General features: G+C 42.7%; 1 long non-coding RNA gene across 1 annotated transcript; it reads right to left on the bottom strand.

The window, feature by feature from the left end:
* Positions 1-3,482: 3,482 nt before the first annotated feature.
* Positions 3,483-11,613, bottom strand: LOC139668436 (uncharacterized). The gene is made up of 4 exons (XR_011697058.1): positions 11,022-11,613; positions 5,223-5,296; positions 4,303-4,561; positions 3,483-4,198 (listed from the first exon to the last, which is right to left on the bottom strand). It is a non-coding gene; the product is annotated as an uncharacterized lncRNA (long non-coding RNA).
* Between the last annotated feature and the right edge of the window lie 3,530 nt (positions 11,614-15,143).

Genomic DNA, 15,143 nt, shown 5'->3' on the forward strand with positions numbered 1-15,143 from the left:
TAATTACAAATGAGAATTTCCCACATTGTGCTTGGTGCCTCTTGCCCTGTCACTGTGTTCCTCTAAGAAGAATCTGAATTCAACTGCAAACATGGGCTAGTTTCTCTAGATGCTCCCAAGTCTCCTCACATTTTCCATTCTCAGACAACTTCCTCTCTAAAACATTTGGTGAAGATGCCCAGGTTCCTCCTTGCCACCACCCTCCCTCATGATTTCCAATCTTCCTCCATCCTGCATTGGAGCCACACTCAGTTCCTTTCCCAGACCAGTGAATGAGTTCAGTGCTGAAACAGGGTCCATGTCTTCTTCTTCAGAAGTTAGACAGTCAGCAGTGCCCCACAACAAGGCAAGGCTTTCTGAAACAAATGCACATTCCCAGTCCTTTGGGTAGCAGGATCCAAAGTTCCTCAAGCCAGAAGGCTCAGGCCAAAGTTCATTAAGCCTTTAGGCAGAAGACGGCATATTGTTTTCTTAGTATTTTTTGTTCCAGGCATTTAAAATTCACTCTTTTCTCTCTTGCACTCTCTGTAAATTTTCCCTCAGCCTGTATTTCCTAGGCAGCTCATGTGTGTGGAAACAATTTCTGCAGTGCCAATATTCCTTTGTTGAGTCTGCCTCAGATCAAGGCAAAAGAGGATGGTCCTATTTGAGTCTGAAAGGCTATTCTGCACCACATTAGATCAAAACATACAAGTGCTTTCATATTTTCTTGTCTTTCAGCATGATACAAGACTCTTACCTATTTCATCCACTTACAAAAAACATATATAAATGCAGGGAAAGAAAACCAAGCCCAGCAGTATGAAAGAACTAAAAAACATTATTGACAGTCCAGTCATGATCAGGTTTTGATGTCCATAACAGGGAATTTATACGTATCATAAAAATTGATCTATGGTGAAGTTAGTAGGATGGAATTTGTACGTCCTGAGGTAAAAAGCTATTGCAGTAATCTATTCTGAGATTGAAGTGTCATGCCTAACAAGTTCAGGCCTAGTGAAGACATCAATACATGGAGATATCCATAAGCAATATCTACCTAAAGGGCTGCCACTCCTCACTGTATCACATCCTTGTATTGTATCTCCGAGCCACTCAGATTATGTTCACTTACTCTATTACATTTTACACAGTAACTTCATATTTTTAAAATATTTTTCCAATATTTGAAAGTAGAATTATCTGTTATCTAGTTTTGAGAACTAGTGTCCTAGTTCAGCAGGAGGGACCAGCCAACCCTGTGTGGGGGTGATCAAAGCTGTGTATTCTACCCCCTCTATTCATTCCCCAAGGTCAATGGGCCATTAGCAGCAGCTGCCCAGGGAGCCATTATCACCTTCACATCCAGCCTGAGGGGGGTGGAGCTGCTAATGGGCCATCAACAGTTCAACACCCCCTGGCTCCCAGAGTTAATCACCCATTGTGTGAGTCCCCGCCCAGGGGGAGGGACTGGGTGCTCCCTGAGGGTACATAAGTGGTGGGTAAGAAGACCTCGGGAACTTCTCATCGGATCCAGAGCAGCAGCAGGACCTTGACAGGAGGAGATCCCCGCTCTTGCCCAGACCACAGCCTTTGCCTGCACCAACAGGTTTTTCTTTTCCTTTTGCTCTGGACTTGGGGGAACTACAGGGGTCTCAGCACAAGGGCAAACAAACCCCCTTGGGTTTGTGCCCCAGGACACTGGGTTATACTTCTGGGGGTTTGTGAGTTGAAAGCAATTTCCCTTGTGTGTCAGTGTTGTTATTGTAATATTATTATTAAATTTTAGCTCTGACTTATAATCTCTCTTGTGGTGAGTTCATTTCCCCTGCTGGTTCACCTTTAAACCAGCACAACTAGCCTACATATCTTGGTGCCACGACGGTAGGGCTTACTTATTTTCTATCCTGTCATTTGAAAAATAATTGAAAAAATATTTTTCTTTGTTATTTCTACCAGCAAAGAATTAATGGCAGTAACCAATCAGCTCAATTTATTGGAAATAAAAATTTTGTCTAGAAGTCAAGGACTTCCAGTCTTGAGGATGCTTCCATGAAGCAAAAACCCTGGAAAGCATTTGGGTGGCTTAGTGAGATTTCCAGATGGTTCTGGGGAGCAGATATTAAGGAAACCCTGCAATCTTTTGAAAGAACATAGCATGTTCTCTTTCTTTCTCCTCACAGTCCCACTCTGTGAGGCTTCATTATTAAAGCCTCAGCTCACCTCAAATTATAAGGGAATCACATGCCACTCTACACTGACATCAAGACCCATTTCACACAGAGTTTTTGGCTGGTGGCTGGATGGAGGCACAAGGGTAAAACAACACTCACGTAGCATTGCAAAAATCTAGCCTGAAGTTTTTCACACTTCAGCAAAGCCCAAGGCTATTTATGTTCTTTCCTAAACACTCCAAGTTTAGAATCTTGAGTCTGGAAAGTGCATGAAAACCTACAGGGCCCAAAACATCTGCTTACCATAACTAACCATTGCAAAGCTCACAAAGGATTGGGGGTCACAGGCTCCATTTATGTTCTACCTGCTAGAGTACTCCAAAGGGTGCCTTGGAGTTGAACATCTCCAGCATCTGAAGTCCAGGTTTTCTCCACCTCAGCTTGGGCTGACTATTAATTCAGTCTGCTCTTGACCAGAACATGTCAGAGCCCTTTGGAAAGTCCCAGGAGCCTTGCAAGGTAGGATCTGGGTAATCCTGTCTGCCAGACTTTGCCTCTAGGAGAATAAGAGGATGGTGGGAAACTGCACAAAGCATCAGGACCTCATCATGCCACAGAGGAGCCTTCAGGTAACAGTGTGAGTTAACTCTTGAGTCCTGGATCTATCAGAGGCACAGCACCCAGTCTTGAGATTATCTGCTCCACCTCCACAAGTAAGCTTTCCTCTTCTCATTTCTCTCACTGGCTCTAGATTGTCACTGTTCTGACAATCAGAAACCTTCTAATTGACAGTGTTCATGCATTCCCTTTGTGCATGTGCTCTTTGCCTAAATAGGTCTTGAGCAGGGAGGTTGGACCAGCTGACCCACTGTGGTCCCTTCAAACCTTACCCATTCTTTGTTCTATGATTCCTCCCCACTGATGATGCCCCTAATGTTCTCTTAGCAAGCATCTGACTTTGACTTCGGCAGCTAATCCCAATCTTCTTACTCTGCCTATGGCAGAGTAGAAATACCCCTTTTCCTATGGTTTCCTTGATCCCTGATGTTGATTCTGGCTCAGATTGCTGCCCTCCCCAGTGGAGGCATCCCTTCAGGAAAATAAAAAAGATTCCAGAGAGGAGGATACATCGTGTTAGCAAAGGCCAATGTCTTCTTGTCCACCAGTCCCATTCAGCTGAGATCCTCATAGCAGTGCTATGATGTTTCACTGGTGACATTTCCCCTTGCTGAAGAACACTGTTCCTGCTTGGATTCTTCCTTCTTGCCCAAATAGAAGATGCATCACCAAGTGTTGCTTATTTGGGGAAAATTGCTGCTATTTCTTTAATAGGAAAGTTCGATATACCACAGACTTAGATCAACTGAACTAGAAATTAATAGAAAAAATTAGGAAGATGGAGAGAAAAAAAATCTCGAAATCACAAATGAAACAACCCCTGCCCTCAATCTTACATTTAAGCCAACAAATATACTAAAATTGTTTTTAACGTGTAAGTATTGGCAAGCAAAGTCAATCCTAGAGCAATCACAGAGGAATAAAATAGCAGCTATAAAAAACAGATTGGATATTCTGAGATAAATTCGTGCACATCAATTTACAAAATTAATAAGTGCCAGAATAACTGCAATTCATCTAGGAGTTTGAATCAGATTGTAAATCAGTCCTTAGCCATGTGTTGAACAAAAAAACCCATTTTTAAAATGTAATTACTGAGCATGACATGTAATTGTAAGCAATGTTGTCAATACAGATCCTTATCCCTTCAGGCTGTTCACAGTTCTATGTACACATTTTGCACTAACATTTTGGCCCCAGAGGTGTTGCATACCATGGTATTTATTCCTGGGGTAGTGTATTACTACTTGCTGATTTCCATGCACCTCATTGGCCTGTTGCTCAACAGATTTGTGCTGTATCATTTGCCCAGTGATCATATAAATGGTTAGCAGTTCTTCTTGGAGTCCTAGCAGGAAGAGAGGGTTTTTCAGGCTGCAGCAGTGAGTTTCTGTGATTGTAGAATCGCTTCCAAGTACCAGTGATTACTATAATGTCAAAACAAAACACATGATTCCTATTTGTAAACTATTATGCAGGGCATTAATATGTGTAGTTTTAAAGCTGAACCTCTGCTAAAGGTTTCACTTACACTGCAATACTTTGTGCTTAGTTTGTTCCAAAAGAGAGGGAATGTGTTGCATCTGTGACAGACACACAGCTTGCTGCCTGTCTGTGATGGCTTTCTGCTCCTGAGAAGATGAGGTGATGATTAGGCAGAGTCAGACCTGTTTCCCTCTGTTCTTTCTCTGGTTGTCCATGGCAGGCAGGGGGTATGTGCTTCTTATCTTCATCTCTCGCAGCTCCATGTAGAGAGCCTTACTGACTTCTCTGTCCTGTTGGATGTGACTCTATGGAATGATTCAGAAATTAACTCTATCATATTCACCTTGAGAGGACAAGCAAATCCTGCCCCCTCTTATCCGTCGCAACCCTCATACAGAGCAAGACTGAGGTTTGGTGGAATTCTTATGTCTCTGCATTTGAGATAATTGCTCTTCAAATAAAGAAAATCCCATAAGACATCCAATATTCATGCACCATGGGGGATTTTCTTCAGCTTCACTGAGCTTTGGATCAAGCTTCATATAACTTAAAACTTTATATGGTCTCAGACCTCATTGTTTTTGGCCTTTCTACAAGCCTGCAAGGAACCCAGCAGCACACACAAGACATATCCCTCCCCCCAACCCATCTCCAACAGGATTTCTCTTAGCTCCATTTCCATCTTAATTCACCAGTTGATCTAATGACATTTTGAGTGAGACGAATTCCATATTTGCTCATGAATACTGCATCTCGCACCTTAGGCCTAAAGATTTCTATATTTATCTTGCCTGGGAGGATATAAGGAGACTGTAAATAATTTGCACCATTCTTCTTGAGTTATCAAGGGCTTCTGACATGGAAAAGAGTGTTGGCTGTTTGGAAACCAATTTGAAAACAAGCATACTTACAGACAGATCATGCAGCAGAATAGAATAGAATATGGCTGAAAAATATTTTACTTACATTTATTTACACATTATGTAACTGTAAGAGTCCTGTCCATGGCAAAGCAGGAAGTATCTTTCTGCAGCATTCCCCTGATGAAAATAGGTAGGTACATCTTTAGTGCACATCTACTATGAATAATACTCCATGCCTGACATACAATAATCTATATTTTAGGTGAAATTTATAGGACTCACTTGAGGACTTGAAACACTTATTCCACCTCCATTTCCCTTAGGATCATTCTGGATTATGCTACCTAGTTATTTTGCCTTTATATGATACAATTTTTAAGTACTTGCTTGGACAGCTATGAAGTATCCTTTAAGACTCCCACAGACAGAGAAGCAGATGCACTGGAATGATCTGGGGCCAGAACTATGATTAAGTTCTAAGTCAATGTGCCTGTAAGGATGAACTGCACGTTAGAAATAGCTCTTCTACTTCTGCTAGGAAAACCAAAACAAGGTTTAAAAGTGTCCAGCATGAGACATTTTTCTGTTAGGCATATAAAGACCAGTGATACTTACAAAATTTTGAAAGCTGGTGTCCTCCTATCCCCAAACCAATAGAGATTCTCCCTTCCCACTACTCTAGCAACAGAGCTGCATTCATAACTCTTACAGAAATGTCTCTTGCTTGCTGCACAGGAGTTGGTCGAAAATCGCAATGTCTTTTGGTAATGCAAGGACCTGCCTGCAGACTTTGTTTTTAATGACTTTATCTGCTGCTTCAATTCACAAAGAAGTGAAACCAAGACAGGCACCTCAGCCAGTTGGAGAGATTGGGATGGGTAATTGTTCCTCATCTGCCTAGGAACTTCTCTAGCTGTTTCCATTACACTGTAAAAGTATCTGGAGGCCTCTAAGATTATGACCTATCCTCACAAGCTTTCCTGATCCCATAAGCCAAAAGCTGTCTGACTCCAATAAAAAAGGATTTCTTGATTGCTTGACAGAGAGCATCTGCTACAGCAGCAGCGTGCATGCATTTATCCTCATACACCCCACCTGCTCACACCTCACAGACATCCCTCTGGTCCTACCAGTGCACCAATTACTCCCACCACTAGCAAAGCACCAAAGGCACCTCCTTCCGCCTGCTTGATTATCACCTTTGATTGCCTATAACTTTCTGGCTCATTCAGAGGAAGGAAAGTTTCATAGATAGATGGTGAGGAATCTGAATGAAAATAGGTTGGGCAAAGTCCAACTAATGACTATTTAGTCACAGGCAAACCAGACCAAAGAAGATCCTTCCTAAGTGACTTCATGTGTAACTCATTGTGCTTAGCCCTGGAATAGTGTCAGTGCTTTAAGAAATGAGAGAGAACTTGTTTCTGACATATCCCTTTTTATTCTCTGAACTCTTTCTTCTCTCCAGTCCAATTTCTGTCAGATTACATGTGTGCCAACTTGGACTGGATGCAATAGTGGGACAGAAGGGGCTATATAGAAACAATGTAAGCCTAACAGTCATCAGTTGTGGGGCTGACTGGTGAACCAAGGGCTGGACAGAACAGGTCAGGGAGACATGGGTATACAGATGTTGTCTGGTTTCCAGCAAATAAGGCTGCTTGTGCCTCAGTGGAAATGGTGGGACTAAGGACAGGGTGCTGCTGTCTCAGCTTGTGTTAAAAGACAATGAGATGCAGGGCATCTTATACCTTTGCCTCAAGAGTCCACGCAAACATTTGGAAGGAATTTGGCTCAGTATTTTCAGAGCCCACATGCTACAGAAGTGGTAGCAGGAATCTACAGTGCTGAAAATAAGGCGGCACTTTGCAGCAGCCTCCTCTTGTATGCCCAAAGTGACAGTGAGAAGAATCCACTGTGTGGATGAAAGGACACCTTTAGCCACACTGGTGCATTGCAAACAGTGGGACAGCAGTGCAGTGGAGAGCCTGTGTAAGTGTACAGCAACCTGGTTTGCACTGCAGCTGTCATGAGCCTCAGAGCCAGTCATCTGCTAGTGTTGTTGGCAGCCATCAAGAGCACAGTGTCCTAGGAAAACTTCCCCAAACTCTGAAGATGCCTAGACCAAGTGAAAGGGGAAGAGTGGTTCTCTGAGCTCTCGCTGGTATGAATTGGATGAAGAACTTCAGTTAATAGCAAGCACACCAGCTTGTACACACATAGCTTCTCTTACAGAGACTCCAGCAAAAGTATCAGAATGTGTAGAATGACATTATCTCTATACTTGGAGGTAGAATTTTCAGCCAGGATGCAATCTCTAACTAATCAATCTGAATTACTTCTGCAAAATTGAGAGGCCACATGGGCCTTCACCCCAGCCTTGAAATGTAGCCACCACTGGAGTACAACCCATCAGCTGGATAGTAAGATACAATGCTATCTTCTCAAGTTTAAAAGGAAGTGAAGACTATCAGCTCTAGTTCAATTTCATGAGGAATGTGGGAGTTTGGGAAGCTGTGCAACACTCAAACCAGACCTGGTGAGGCTAAGATTTGCTTTGCAAAGCAGCTGACGCTGTCACAATAGTATTGCTCAGGAGTGAGAGTGATCAGGACAGCAAGACAGGTCAGAGCGTACGCATTGCAAGAGCTATGATTTCTCTCCCAATGGCTGGATCATCTTGGATATAAATCTTAAGAAAACAAAGCACCCTGCCAGACTGCTGGAAGCCCACATGTGACAAAGAAGTACTTCTTTACACTGTGCTCCCTCCCTCCAGCATATCTTTGCACACTCTCAGGGTAGGAGCAACCTCTAATCCCTTCTTCCCTATTTAGGGCAAAATTTAAGCATGTGCTTATTTGAAGGATAGTTCCAATGCTTGTGCCAATGCTTCACAACTTGGGTCAATAATTTTTGCAACAGAAACAGATGAAGACACACAAAGAGTTAAATGAAAACAGCATTCCCTCACATGACTAATAATGCATCCTGTTCGACAATCAGCAGGGGAAAAAACCCAGCAGTAAAATTCTTCTGCACATAAGGATCCAGGGTATGACAACTCCTGCCTTAACAAGAGAGCATATGCATTGAATCAATTCATTTCAGTGAAGGCAGAAGGGAAACCGTTAATTATTCTTTGTGGGATGAATGAAATGCACTTCACAATTAGCACCTTCTGTGCTCCTGCCTAATGACAGGCTTAACTTCAGAGAATTCTCCATACTGTCCTACGTATCACCTTTCCTCTGACATTATCTTCCTTTACTTGGCTCTCTACAGAGAATTTTAATGAGATCCTAATTGTTTTTCCATCAGCTGCAAGGATTTCAATCCCAAGTCATATGTTGGTTGTCATTCTACAGAAGGTGGTATGGAGAGCTGTAGAGATGTTCCCTTGCTAAAATGGAGCAGAAGGCAGCCCCCACACCTCCCACTGCATCCCAGAGAAGGGCTGTCTCTGTGCTTCCGTGCAGGCCTAGAGACTACAGCTTGGCATTTCTGCAGTTACACACTGGGGATGGGAAAAATCTGTCAAGGAAAGACCGCCACTGCTTCCCTGCAAATCCACTGGAGGAGTTGCAGGAGGTTTGAAGTGTGGTTTCTGCACCTGCCTCACTCAGGTTTGTGCTCAACACAGCCAGAAGACTTGCAGGTGCCAAATGAGCTGTATATCAGCCTCCTCTTTTATGTCCTTTCCCTTGTACTCGTCACCTGCACACTTTTGTCTTTTGTTTCATCATTCAGGTCATCTTCTGTAATACAGCCTATTTAAAGCATGGATTTACTTAATTCTCTTGAACCTTTTCAAGGGCACAGATTCCCTGAAGCACCATGAGGAAGATGAGATTTTACAAGAGCAACTGGGTAGAGCTCACCATATCTACTGACCATGGGGAGCATGAAGGGTTCCTGAGATACAGACACCCATGAGATGGTGCTGTTATGGAAAAAGATGCTACTTATTAGGACTACTCTTTATAGTCGTCAGACTGCATGAAGATTAATTTATTACAGAGTGTCTGCCCTGGTGTTTATTACCAAGTCAGTTCAACAGCTGTCACTGCCTGTGGGAGACTGGCACTTGGCATGAGGGTGCAAGGCCTGAGAGCATGGGGGTAACAGCTGAGTTGGCATCGCCACAGGCTGGCAATCTCTGAGCACCAAGGCTGGTGGGAGAAGTCTCAGACACTGAAAGGGAAGCTTGGTCTTTACACAGGCCTCTTACAGGGCTGCAAATTCTGCCATTGTGCAGAAAAGGACCAGGAGCCTAAGAACAGTGATGATTAATCAATATGTCAGACTTTCATAACTATTCACTCCAGGGTCCTATATATAATTTATAATCAATGATCTGGAATTATGTTAGCAAACAGCAGCATTCTAGAGATGAGGAAACTGAGGCACATGTCGCTGGTCCAAAGAGTATGAAATCAGTGGAAATTACAATTTGAGGTCTTAGAGAAAACTAGTCTCAGGGCTAGGAGGAGAACCTCAGCTGTGCACTGTGAATCTTGTGTTCCTCAGCTGGACAATGCTGCACAGGTCAGTCAGCCATGTTAAATCAATTCTTACATATTTTTGTTATTCTTCCATGAACTAAGTATTTATCAAAATATTTCTAACAGCCTTCTTCCTGCACACTACTCCATTTCAGCATACAGAGCATTCAATGACACTTTCCGTGTTGCTGTCTCCTGTAATCACATCTTCTGCTCTCCTAAAATAACTCTCTCCCTTATGGGAGAAAGTATGGAAGCAATAGCATCTTTTATGTCATAGCTGCTGTATGACAACTGTGTGGTTTCCATCCACACCTTACACTCATTAGAGCTACTCACTGTCTGACAGCTAGATTCTTCCCTTTTGGGCTTTAGTGCCAATCCAAATCTCAGTAAAGTATTAGAAAACAAAATAATAAGCGGGCACTGGAGAGTGTGAATGTTGCCCAAAGGTATACACTGGGAACTAAATATGAGCAGCCTATGATGCTTATTATGTGACTTGAACTTCACTGGTTTTTGTTTCAAAAACACAGCTCCTGCACTAGGGAGCAGTGGGCAGTTCTGCAGCTGGGAGCATCAGAGCTCTGAACTGCATCTTTCTGGAAACAGTGCATGTCTCCTGCTCCACTTAGGGATGACATCAGGAAATCACCTCAGCATTTGAGGCAGGCACTTTACATTTGATCAGTTGCTATAAACAAGAGCGGTTAGACTCTGCACATCAACATGCAAGGCTGCAAGAGAACTGCATGAAGTGAAATCCCCTTAGCCATGAGCTGCTACCCATTTTGGCATCCTTAGAGTATTGTAGCCATTCACAGAGGGATGTAAGTTTGATCATTAACAGGAAGAAGATGCAAGTAAACTTGCAAGAAGATGGGACTTAGAAAACTTGCTTTCCTCCCTCTTTCTCAGGCTATCTTTCCTTAACCATGACAAATATTTAAATTAAAGCAAACACTGCAGATATGAGGGAATTTTAATTCACTGACAAGAAACGCTGCCTTCAGGACCTCTTTCATGACCATTATAAATAGAAAGCCATAGCACTGCAAAACTGAAATGAATGCTGACAGTCCAGCCCCTTCTTTAATGAATTTGCCAAAATGTGCAAAAATTCAGAGAGATAACACACTGCTTGCTCAGTGCACCTTCATCTGTAATTTACAGATTGTTATTGCTGGCATCACTTGAACACTCCATACTTGCTTAAAAAATGTGTCCCTTGCCTAGAGGTTTAGACAAATCATCTAATTTCCTAATGAGCTGGTAAAACTCAGTCGAGAGCTGCTACTGGAGCAGAACAAAGTGTGTTCTGTTGTATCATAAATGGGGGACTGTTGACCCAGAACTGAAATGTAAGGTGCAGGCAGAAGCTGAGGCATTTGTCATACCTTACACTTCTGGGCGAACTTCTCTTTCAAAGCATAATTGTACTTCTGAGCAAGGGAGATATGCAAAAGTCAGCAAAAAGGTGGCTATATCAGCTCTGGCCCACACCATCAGATACTTTCTTCCCTCCTTGTCCTAGAAAAAATGTAACACTCATGTAAAAAGCAAAACAAAAAAAAATTTCCATTCAAAAATCCCTCTGAATGTCTTTTGCCAGCTCTGGTTTAGGCTGCTTATGCTCCCCATTCTCCTTTGTACATCTTACTCCTTCTCCCAGTTACATTTTCTGGTGCCATGTACCTTTTAACCAGAAGGAAGGATGTTTAACTTTTTTTTACACAAATCTCCCAGCAACTTTCAGAAAACAGACATCTTTCACAAACATCCCCAAATTAAACTGAAAAACAGTCCCACTTAAAAAGTAAGCATGCAAACAAAAATCCCTAAAAGTCTCTGCATAAGTTCCATCTCAAGAGAGAACCCAGCTCTGGGTTTGGGGGTGTGATTTAGCACTGATAACCCCAGGCGCTGGAAGGCTTGCCAAGGAATTAAGAGGTCTTTAAACATAATTCCCTCTGCAACCAAAACCAGAATTTGAACTCCATTCTTTGGAAGTTAAACTCTAGCCTATTCACTATGGTAACCTTGTGCTAAGGCGCCATGTGAAGTGCATCGTTATTCGGGCTACAACTTCCTGTTTGTTGATGGAGAGCTGGAACACAGACAGTGCCCGTGTGGAGGAGCTGGGTGGTCTCTGAAGGAGACAATTGACAGCAAGCTGATGCCTGCTGGTACCTGCATGGTGTGTGATGGTGAAAATGCAGGTAATGTGAGTAGAGCAGAAGCCCATGCATGTGAAGCAGGGCTATGGGCTAATGGAATACCCTCTGCAGTGCCATGCAGCAAGGATACAGCCCCAGAGCACCCACTGCAGCTGGCAGGCCTTTGGGTCCCTAGGAGGATCCATCCCCATTAAGTGTATAGATAGCTGAGATGTGCTTGATCACACAACAGAAGTCTATCTGGCTGTACCCTGTGGCTGGGGGAGAGGATGGCATGTATGAATCTCATCACCAAACAGAGTATAAAATACACCTGTGCTTCACATGTGCTTTCCTCCATGTGGCACACAGGGCTCATGGCCTGTGTGGGAGCCTTACTTGGCTTTATAAGAGGCTGCATAGGTCACTTTGGGCAAGTTTTTGGGTTCCTCAACTTCCAAGGAAAGGTCAGAGAAAGCCTCCAACAGATCTGGGATTTTGGAAAGTTGCTAGACCCACCTAAAGTAAATCACAGAAAGCATACCATGAAACACTGACCATGGTGCTTTTCTTCTATTAGGGTAATTAACATCTTTCCTGTCTGGAGGAAAGTCTGAGATGAACCTACCCTTCAGGTCACAGGAAGTGGTGACATACAGGCGAAAAGAATCAGCTTTCCATTTAGTCCACATTTGTGTGGTTCCCACTGCTAGAGCCAAGATTATTTTTTTCCTTTAATTTTAATCATGCATGCAGAAAATGAGAACTATGCAGCACACTCCTTCCAAGCCAGAGTGACAGAGACCCTGTGTTCTCCTCTTTCCTTCCAGCAGTCCTTTGGGGATGCACCAGCCCTGACTGTTCAAGAGCACATCTTTGCCGACAGTGTACACAACTTGACAAGTAACAAGTACAAGATGGTGAAGGAATTTTCTTCTCTCCCCACTCCACCTTTTAGTTGGACTGAATCTATATAAACAAATTATATCATTGACTTGCCAGTAGATGAGCTTTTCCATCTGGGAATACTATTTCATTTAAAATAGGGGATTGAAAGCCCTTCATGAAAGACAGGTAAAACTAGCATGGCTACATCATTTACAAACATAATTTAAAAAGAAAAACAAAAAAGATAGCAAGAGGCAGAGACTGACTAAGGGACCTATGAGGGCTTTTCCATTTCTAGCTGCTCTGGGCTTTCTTGAAGAGAAACCACTGCTGTCTCTCAGAAATGATGGAAACCCTGGCTTGCCCTGGCTTGAAGATGGGAGAAACTGGGTAGGTGAAGTAACTTACATGAAATACTCAGACAGAGCATATAAGACCTTTCAAAAGCTCTCAAAACTACTTCCTTAGATTTGTTGCTGCAAAACAGCACCATAAACTACAGGTAACCCCCCAGGTTTTCTCTTGGTGCTGGGGGAGCCCTTACCTCACTGCATGCCCACTGGAGCTTTGCAAACCCGGTGAAAACCCTACTCTTTTGTGTTTTCCTAATGATGCCACAATGCCAGGAAATAACACAAGGGGCAACTAATTGTACTTATCAAGCTTCAAAAGGTAGCAGCTTATATGTCTGACAAGTTTCCATAGATGTTTTCTTTTTCACAGACTGTTCTGAGTTGGAAGGGACCCACAAGGATCATCAAGTCCAATTCATAAGTCAATGGCCCACACAGGGGATTGAACCCAGACCTTGGCATTATTACAGCCAAGTTTTAACCAACTGAGCTAATCTCAGGGTTTTACTGCTTTTTAAGCCCAGTGCAGATTTCTCATGCATCCATATGGGTGCAGGTAGTCCCAAGGGGGATTTCATGGTCCCTAAAACAGACATGGGCCACCTTAGGCAGACAACAGAAAGGGGAGTGTTACAAGACCACTAGCAAGTGAGGAGCCATTTTTTTTCTGTTTTCCAATATACACTGAATAAATAGTTGCATCTTATTAGAAGTACCTTGATGCAAATATCTATTACAAAATTTTCTGTTCATGTAAACTTCTATAATAGTTCAGCAAAAGATTTCATGTGAGTTCAGTCAATGCCCTGGAGGATAGGGGGAAGGGGATATTAATTTTTTTTTATAAATTCAGCAAAACAACTGCACTTTTAGTTTGAAACAATATACAAGTTCTTTGTATGTTTTTTTGGAGGGGAGGGGGGGTGATGACACTGAAGTTGCCTAATTTCACTGATTCAATCCATCTTCTGTCAGTCAACAAATGCTTTCAGCCTAGACAAAGACTAAAATAAAGCATACCAAATAAAAACCATGGACATACAATTGTCATTTCCCAAAAGCTTCTTTCAGTCCCAGCTTCTCAGAAAACTACCCAAGCATTAAAGCTGCTGCCTCTCAGGGAAACTAATTATAACTCAAAAAAAAAAGGGGGGGGGGGGAATGCAACCCACATGTCTAACTGAATATATAAAGGATAATTGTGTCATTAAAACTAACAGCATTTCAGATGGTGAAAGACTCACAAGGCAAGAATGGATGTGTTGGACACCATCAGGCTCCCATCAGACTATTCACATAAAAATCCAGCCGTCACCAAAAGAATCTAATCCTTGTGTGCTTCCACTGACACAGCTCAGATGTGCATGCTGGTATTTTTGAGCCCTTGCAGTGCTGAAAGTGTCAGCAATTCATTGTTTACTGTCTGGACTGAATTGACTCTCAGAGCTCCTTAATGACACACAGGCAACCAATTCCTCATCTACCAAGGCACGTTGACTGCCATCCAAGTCAGTATAAGCTTTCACATACTTTTAAAGCAGGATCCTCCTCACATCATCCAAGGAACTGCTCACAAAGACTCTGTTTAATCAGTGCAGCTCCAGCTTTGTGGCATGGGCACAGTAAGACAATCATCCTTTTAACAAGAACTAAGTCCTGGAATCAAGGAAACCCAGTGGGTGCTGCAAGGAATGCAGATGGCATGGGGTAGGTATGATTTCTGGCCATAATTTATCATGAAAAAGAGTTGCTATCTCTATCAGTACAATTGCACAACCCCCCAAAAAACATGAGAGCGTGTTTTCTGGATAACTTCAGTCATTTCCCAGTTTAACCTTGCCAACAACAAGCTTAATAAAACAAGTTCTTTGCAGCTAAGCTAACCAAGCTCAGTTTCCTATGTATTTCTGTTACATACCCCACACTGCTGCTGAAACTAGCCTATTACCACCCTGTTATACCTTTGGGGTTACTCTGCATCCCTCACTGACACTACATTCTCAGGTTTTCTGAAGTTTTCTCATCCTTTGAAAAATAATCATGTCCCTGAAAAACTGACAGTGCATGATACCTTCTAGGTATCCCTCCCTTGTTGCCCTCATCTATTCATCATGGTGGTCTC

This window comes from Pithys albifrons, chromosome 2 (genome assembly GCF_047495875.1).
Source record: "Pithys albifrons albifrons isolate INPA30051 chromosome 2, PitAlb_v1, whole genome shotgun sequence".
NCBI classification, from domain to species: domain Eukaryota; kingdom Metazoa; phylum Chordata; class Aves; order Passeriformes; family Thamnophilidae; genus Pithys; species Pithys albifrons.